The sequence below is a fragment of the Phyllostomus hastatus genome, unplaced genomic scaffold (assembly GCF_019186645.2).
Source record: "Phyllostomus hastatus isolate PE091 unplaced genomic scaffold, TTU_PhHast_1.1 phas_scaffold_93, whole genome shotgun sequence".
In the NCBI taxonomy this organism is placed as follows: domain Eukaryota; kingdom Metazoa; phylum Chordata; class Mammalia; order Chiroptera; family Phyllostomidae; genus Phyllostomus; species Phyllostomus hastatus.
The window spans coordinates 18,275,334-18,284,256 of record NW_025334042.1 but is presented as its reverse complement, the minus strand read 5'-3'; positions in this window follow the sequence as shown (position 1 = coordinate 18,284,256).

Sequence of the window (8,923 nt, the reverse complement as noted above, 5' to 3'; positions counted from 1 at the left end):
CAGGATTGCCCTCAGATTAAAAATAATAAAAAGAAGAAAGAAAGAAAGAGAAATATGCTTGGGTATACCATCCCTGCAGTCCTGTATTGAAAATTGGTATATAAGGGGGCTAGATGAGGACTAGGTGTCTATCTTTGCCTGTTTGCATGGAGGAAAGCAGTGTCAAGCATTATCATCCTGATCTTCCTACTCATCACTCAGCATTGACCCTGGGCAGGAGGCATGTCACTGTGAGAATTGGGAGGTGCTGGTCATTGACGGTGTGGAGAAGGGAGTTCTATCTAGTTCTTAAATCTGAAATTCTCTGAGCTTGCCTCTGCAGTCTGGCCTGGTTTGATCTTTTTCTGCCTTCTGGTACCCACTACGAATGAAACTGGTGCCCTGACCTACCCAGTATTCTGGCCAACAATTCAACACTATGACAAACCGTCCCCAGCACTGACTGAAGCAGAGACTAGGGAGCAGACCTCTGCTCTTTGGTCTCTGTCTAATTCTGGGCCTCAGTCTGTGTGTGAGTCCTTCCTTTTTCCCAGGGGATCCTGGGAAGCCCCTCCTCCCCTCACCCTCCTCCTGCTCTTTGGCTGGGAAAGTGACTGACTACAGCCTAAACAGTGCCAGACACCTGCCTGCCAGATGTGGCGATTCCCCATTCTTCTCTTCCCCCTCCCCAAATGTCTATCCTTTCCCCACCCCACTGAGTTCAGGCAGAGAGAGCCCCCCCACAGGGTGATTTAATGCTGCAGCCCCTCTTTCTCAAGTGCCCCCTCCAGTTCCTCTCCCTCCCCTTGGTGTCCATGCCCCTCTCCCCTTTTTTTCCACCGTGTCCTGCAAAGGCCTTATTGGTACTGCCTCCTTCCATTCCCACCCTTGGGAGACTGCTGGTGTAAGCCTGGGCTCCTGGGCTGGAGAATGAATGGGTGGGGCAGAGGTGACTGGCCTCTTTCGCCCATGGGAGAGTACATCAGCTGGGCTGACAGTGGCAGCTGGAGCTGATGTCATTTTCTCTGGTGGGGAGGGGAGGTGTTTGGGGAGGAGGAGGTAAGTAGGGAGGGAACTAGCACTCCAAGACTGCAGAGGAGAAAGAGGTCTGAGAGATCTTCCCAGGTAGCAAGAGAGTTCAGAATTGTGGCTGCCTTGTGGACATCATATCTTTGTTTCATGGGCTGGTTTCCAGATCCTGTCTCTGGGTCTGTGTCTCAATATGACTCAGTAGATGCCCCTCAGCTCCTCTCCTTCAGACTGACCTAAAACACACACTTAAAAGGAACTGTTAGTCCTTACCCTTCTCTCTTTAGTGTCTTTTTTTTTTAAATTGATTTTGAGAGAGAGAAAAATCAGTTTGTTGTTCTACTCATTTATGAGTTCATTGGTTGATCTTTTTAGGTGCCCTGACCTGGGATGGAAACCACAGCCTCGACATATGGAGACAATGCTCCAACCAGCTGAGCTACCCACCCAGAGCTTTGGTGTCTTTTCTTTATCAGTCTCTCTTCCCTCCCATTTTACCCCTTCTCTCTTAGCTGAACTCTCCTAGTCACCTAGCCTCCCCTACCCATTTTCATCCCATATCATAACACAATATGATCCCAGACCGTCCACCAAGACAGGGAGTCATTCAGAGCCTCTTTTCTCCTTCCCATTTCTCATTGAAACCTGACTGTCCCCTGGGCCAAACAGAGGTCTCTGGGGTAGCAATGAGATAGGGGGGTGGTTGGGCCTAAGAGGGCAGAGGTAGGGTGGATAGAGAGTCCAATGAAGTAGGAGAAGGGGGAGGAGTGGGACAGGAAGGTGGAAAGAGAAGCACAGTGAGAGAGAAAAAGTGACTGAGAGACAAAGAGGTAGAGTCTAAGAGTTAGCTGAATGCCAGCATAACAAGCTGGGAGAGAGAGAACCCCACACAAAGAGAGCACAGCAAGACTGGAAGCAGAAAAAAGAATGGAGAGATAAAGACAGGAAAGTCACAGCAAGAGAAGGCAGTTGGGAAGGGGCTGGGCAAGGAGGGGCAGGCTGGCTCTCCTGGGCTCCCTTGTTCTGATGGATCATAAATCTTGTGTGTGCACATGTGTGTCTGTCTGTTTATCTATGTGCCTGTGCATACTGCACACATGTGCAGGGGTTGGTGATAGACATAGGGATGATTCCCACAATATTCTCATTCCCCCATTTCTTTTAGGAGCCTCTTCATTGGGGCACCCCACACCAACCCCTCATTTCCCAGTATTCCTGATGCTCCAGGGGACATTTCCAAGGTACTTCCACGTCTCAGGAATCCTGGCTTTCTCACTTGGAATGCAGACCTGCTGGAATGTGCAGTCAGGTTCTGTAGAATCAAGAGGCCCCATCCCCCCTACCCCCTCAGCCTGCTCACCAGCTGCTCCTGTCCATCTTCTCCTCCCACTTTCCTTGTGTCTCTCCCTCCTCGTCAATGACCCTTCCCCCAGCCTCTTACCCCTAGCCGCCTGGGGCCCAGGTTGAAGGGGAGACAAAGACAGGATTTATCACCAGGATAGAGAAGCAGCCAGAGACCAGGGCAAGGGCAATGGCTGACCTCCCTGGGATGGGAGGGAATGCTTGGCCAGATGCTGGGAGGCTGGAAGCCTGGGTTCCAATGGCTCTTGCTCACAACCCCCACTTTTCCAACTTTGTCCTCTTCCTTGTCCCTGAAAACTTAGGAAACAGAGAGAGGATGTCCTCTAGCTGATTTTAGGCCTCTTAAGGAAAACCTGGGAGGAGATTGATGTCTTAGGTTCATTCTGTTATGGATGCTGACAAGGATTTGGAAACAAGTAGCAATCAGGCACCAATTGTTTCCAGGACTAGAAAAGAGTTCAAGTTTAGTACTGCAACAGATGAGATGGAGAAGGGACTTCCTCTAAAATAGAGGAACTTCTCTCAAGAACAGGCCCTGATTGCCACTAGAGATAAGGGTGATTATTGGTCCAGAAAGATGGAAGATAGGATCTTATCTGGAAGTAAAGGAAGAAATGGAATTCCTCAAAGGCTACTAGCTCCAGCCCCTCTGAAGCAGCCATCCTTCCTGAGATCCTCCAACTGCCTCCTTCAAGGTGTGAGGAGTGGCTGGACCCTACCTTTACAGTAAATAGACTATTGGCCTGAAATTGTCTCTACTCAGCAGGCAGGTGTGTGCTCAGAGAGGGAACGGTATGATCTAGGAGTTTCCGAGAAACCAGACTATATGTCTTTTAGTGAACAGCTCCTGTAACTTCCCTAGCTGTCCTTGGAGATCCCCTAGCCCCTCTAACATCTCAGTGTATCAGAGGCCTCCATCAACCCTACTCTGAAGTTCTCACACCCTTTTCAACTTCTGGCATCCAATATCCTGCTTCCTGCCTTCACCCTACCGTCCTGGGAGAAGGCTGCTAGAGTTACCTCGAGTTGAGAAGAGGGTGGAAGGAGGAGAAACCAAGACAACTGAGAGCTTCCAGCCTGCCAGTCTCACCACAGTCTCACCATCAGCCCATTCCCGTCCAGGTCTGGTAAGAGAGGCCTTCTTGTGGTTTCCTTTCAAACTCTTTTACAAGCTGACACCATTCCTTCAGTTCCTGATGGAAAGCCAAAATTTGGAAATTTTAAGTGGGAAGGGGTTATATGGATAGGGAGGAAGAGATTGAGAGAAGACAAAGGAATTGGGGGGAGGGGTGGTGCAGGGTAAAGAAAAAAAATAGGAAAAGGGAAAAGAAAGCATCTCATTTTTTCCTCACTCCCCCTTCCCGCAGTTGAGAAGGCAGATTTACAGCCTTGGTTTGGGGAGGGGGGCAGTGAGCATAAGGAAGACAGATCTGCAGTTCTGCCCTCTGAGTGTCTGGGTACTTAGCTTTAACTCCCCCATTAGCATCAATCCCCATCTTGCTGCCCATCCGTCTTCTGACATCAGCTCCTTCCCCTTTCTGTAGCCCAGGCTTTCTGACCCTAAGTGGCTCTTAAAGGGCCAGTCTAGACCGTTCTCTCCCTCCCTTCTCCCACTCCAAGCAGCACAGCCTGATGCGTGCGGGCACACTTGCACTGTGGCCATTCTTGTGTGTTTGGTGGAGAGAGCTCTTCCCTAGCTCTCTCTGTTCTGTTCTTTTAAAATCCCACCTTATATCATGGACCTCTTTTTTGTTCACAACCTACCCAAGCCTAGAGCAAGCCCCCTGAGTGGGCTGGGGAGAGACACATGGCTCTTGGAGCTGAGTGCTGGAGAAGACATGTGGATCCCCAAACAGATTCTCTCTCATCCTTCCTTTCATGGATGCCTGGGGCAAGGGGTTTTTCATCTCAGCCAGCAGTGGGGGTGGACAGGTTGGGGGCTGAGACTCCTAGGAGATGCCCCACATTCCTAGCCTCCTTTCCCAGGTACCCAGACTGTGGTGAGGTTGTGGGGCGCGAGGCTAATGGGGGATTTAAAATCTTCCTCTCCCTGTGAGGGAGGTGACATGCCAAAGAAACCTGCCTCTGAATTTCCTGACAATTTCCCTATTTTTCAGCAACTTAGGACAGCAAAGGCAAAACTGGCTTCTCCTTATTTCTCCCTATCTTCTGCAGAAATGCTGTAACTGCACTCCTGGGGCTATGTGAATGCCAGGATGCCTGGAAAGTTCCTTTTCTGTCAGCCTTCAATCCTGTCTGCTGCAGATATCTGTAGTCATCCTCTGAGGGTTTCTCCAGGAGAGTTAACCCCCTACCTGATATTTGAAACTAATTCTCTACTTCCCTTAGTGCTCCCTTCTCTGGCTCAGGATAAGAGGGAAATGGTGGGTTGGGGGCTTTGGTAAAGTGGCCACGCTAAAAACAGGAGCCCCCCAGCTGCACCCTCACCCCTTATTTATCACCTTCCAAACCTCACTCTCAAAGAAGCATAAGTATTCCTAATTCATGAAGGCCAGCCCTGATTGGAGGCTGGGCAAGGGAAAGGAGTGAGGTGTAGCAAGTGGGGAGCCTACTGTAACCTTGAGGTCGCAGAACACCTCCTGAGGGAAGCACCTAACTTGTCCTCTAGCCAGCGCCTGTGAGTCTTCCTTGAGAGGAGTAGGTTGTTTCTCTCAATAGTTCCTCTGGGAGTTAGACTTTTGTCCCTACACACCCCCACAAACAAATAAAAATCCAACCTTAGTTCTTTCTTCTCCATTAATTCTCCTTCCTTCTCCCTTCCTCTTTTCTTCGATATTACCTTCCAGTTCTTTCCTGCCCCCCTCACACCTCTCATTTAGCGTTTCTCCAAGTCTTTGCTCCTCTCAGCCTCGCCCTTTTCGAAGTCATTGTCTGAAGAGCAAATTTCCCCTCTTAATTCAATCTGGATAGTGGTGTTTGAAAAGAAGTCTCTCTCAGTTCCCGGATCTCCCTGCTTCAGCCCATTTGACTCCTTCATTGCGCCCTTTCTTTTCGATCTCCTTCTCAGATCACCTCCTTTTTCACACCCTCAGTCTTTTCTCCTCAGCCTTCCTTTTTTTTCTGTCACCCCTTTGGCCTCCTCAGTTTCCCCTTAGCTCTTCAGTTCAATATCCACTCTCCCTCTTCAATCGTCTCTTCTGTCCCTGCTCTACCCCCAACTCCCACCCCTCAGATGCCTCCGCCCACTTTTACCCCCTCAAACCCCATCCTCTGCTTCAGTTCCCACCACAAACACACCCCATATTCCCCTTCCGCTGGGTGAAAGAGAAGGGAGGAGGGACTTGCGGAACAGGTAGAGGGACTGCGGTTCTTTGAGGGGAGGGAGAGAAAGAGGAGAAAAAGCTAGCGAGAGGGAGACGGAAGCGGTGGCAGGGGGAGGGCCAGCCCCTCTCCTCAGCTGCGCCCCCCTTCCCCACAGGCACTGAGCCATAAATCAGGCCCAAGGTAGTTTGGCCAATGGTAGAGTGACTCGTAAATCGGGCTGTCAAGCTCAGCCTATGAGAGGCGGCCTTAAATCAAATCCTGTCAGCGTTTGGCCAATGAAAAGCCCTGAGTTGACCATAAATCTGTCCGCAGGAGACAGCGAAAGAGAGAGAGTGTGCGGACAAGCAAGAGCGGCGGGGCGGGCGACTGGGGAAGGGCGCGGGGAGAGTGGAGCGGGAGGAGGGAGAGAAGGAGCTTTTGAGAAAAAGGATGGTAACAGAGGTACAAGAGAGGAAGACAGCCTACAGGACAGACGGACAGATGAAGAAAGAAAAAGAGAAGCCTTGAGGAATAGCGTCAGAAATTCAGCTCTAGAGCTCGGGCTCAGGTGGTAGACTAACACAGATAAAGCAACTAGAAGATAAACACTGACTCACACTCAGGAGGGCCCCCATATGCACATACTCCCCTGAGACACGCGTGGGCTCCGCATCATAAGGGACTTCATGCGTGGACACGCGAGCCACTCACACCTGCACCAGTGAGAAAGCCTGAGAGAGACTCTCCCAAGCCCTGGCTGGCGTAGCTCAGTGGATTGAGCGCAGGCTGCGAACCAAAGTGTCGCAGGTTCCATTCCCAGCCAGGATATATACCTGGGTTGCAGGCCCTAACCCCCAGCAACCGCACATTGATGTTTTTCTCTCTCTCTCTATCTCCCTCCTTTCCCTCTCTAAAAATAAATAAATAAAATCTTAAAAAAAAAAAGAATTCCTATTAGACTTGGAAAAAAAAAAAAAAGAATCTCCCACCTCTCTTCCCTCACTCAACCCTAAATGAAATTAGGGGCAGGGGTGAATATATGAGTTGTGGAGGGTGAGAGAGGACTGGGTTACTTTCTTGCTAAGATCTGTCCTCTCAGGCCTCAGACTCCAGAGTTTCGTCTTGTGTCCCTTTAAGTAATTTTCCCCTCAGTGACTGATAATTGGGAAGTCCCTCCTGATGTCTAATCTCAATCCCTATTGCTACTCATTTCTACTTGCTAAAACTTTTGAATTGCTTTTAAGGAATATGAAAACTGAACACCTTTACAATGCTTCAGAGAATTGTCAACTTTCAGAATCTTAGAATGAGCAGGACCTAGGGTTCAGCTGGTCTCTTGATTCCAGTTTTAAAAAGATTGCCGTTCTGTAATAGTTGGTACTGTGCTCAGACTCTCTGCCTTCAAATCATGGTCATACCACTTACTAACTCTCTCTCTTGGGCAAATTGTTTAACTCAAATTGTACTTCACTTTTTTTTCATTTGTAAGCAAGATATTATAATAGATACCTATGGTAAATTTTGTGGAGATTACACAAAATAATATACAATATTTACAGGATTTAATACAGTCCTGGGGCACATGAGAGTGCACCTCACTCTCACCTTTTTACAGAAAATAAAGTCTGAGGCCCAGAAGAGTCAAGGGTCCTGCTCTGGTTCACAGAAATAATTATCAGAGAACCTTGACTGAAACCCTGGTCTCTACACTCCCAGATACATGTTCTTTTTGGTCTTTTATTGTTCATCCCACCCATCTGGGCCCCTGCCTCACCAGACTGAACTTGATTCTGTTTAGGCCATTGTGATTTTTGTGGAAGAGGACACTTCAGAAGCACATGTTCTGGATTAGGAGGCAGGATATCTGGGCCCTGGAAGTTAAGTTAAATGTGAGAGTATAGATCTGCCCACCTCACTATAGTTCTTTTTTCCCTTGCCTGAATTCTCTCTGGACATTACTTCGTTCTCTCAAACTGTGGAGGCAGGGAGGGAACAGCATGCAGCCAGAGCAGTGTCACTGTCAACATGATTCTCATTCTATACCCAGTGTCAGCCTTATGCCTACCCTACTCCACCACCTTAACCATGCAGACAATAAATATCTCATGAATAATAAATATACATTTATTCTTCAAGTATAATTCTTCACATTTCTTCTTAAGTTTGAGGAAAAGGGAGGGGTGCAGATACAGTTCTCCACCCCTGCTGGTGGGAGGGGAGAGGGTACCTCTGGACTCCCAGTCCCTCTGACATCTACTGTTCTCACCAGGGAAAGGAAACACAGAGAACCAGCGTCACCTGGTGGTCACAGGTGCTGTAAATTCATGTGTGTGCATGCACTAGGGTGACATTGGTCAGTCTGGAGGAAAAAATAGTGTGATCTCCCCTCAACCTAGCCCCTGAGCCCTCTTAACTAGAGTCTTTGTTCTGCGTTTATAACCCAGGATGACAAGAGCAAGTCTCGGGGAAATGTGAAGGGTAAGGTGAATTAGCTCCAACCAGTGTGATCCTACCAGGGCAACTACCTATCTGTTATTGCCTCAGCTAAGCTTAGTTCCATTTCCACAGAGCAAGAGTCCTCTCTTATGGCCATTCTTTTTGGATAAGGCAAAGGCTCAGTTTGTTAGAGCATTGTCCTGTTGCTCGAAGGCTGTGGGGTTTGATGTCCAGTAAGGGCAAATACAGGAATCAACCAATAAATATATAAATAAGTGGAACAACAAATTGATGTTTCTCTTTCTCCTTTCCTCTCTCTAAAGTCAATCGATAATTTTTTTAAAAAACTGGATTGCCTTGGCTGGTTTGGCTCAGTGGATTGAGCGCCAGCCTGTGAACCAAAGGGTCACTAGTTTGATTCCCAGTCAGGGTACCTGCCTGGGTTGTGGGCCAGGTCAGGTCCCCAGTATGGGGCCTGTGAGAGACAATCACACATTGATGTTTTGATCCCTCTCTTTCTCCCTCCCTTTCCCTATATCTAAAATAAATAAGATCTTTTTAAAAGGCTGGATTGAAATTTTGTTTTGAGCTGAAGAACATCTGTTTGCAGGCTTTGAGGGATCCTGACAGCAATAGTAGGAGGCAGGAGCCATTTCTGGGAAGTTGGAAAGGAAGCCTAATCCTCTTGACCAAACCCCTCAGCTGAAAGACTCTATCACAGGCCCACAGCTTCCTGCTCCTGCTCTGACCTGGGTTCCCCAAGCCCTCCACTATTAAGTTCCAGCTGCAAACCAACATTGGCTTATTTCCTTCTACCCCAAAGATGACACCTGAGCATTATAAGGATGGAATT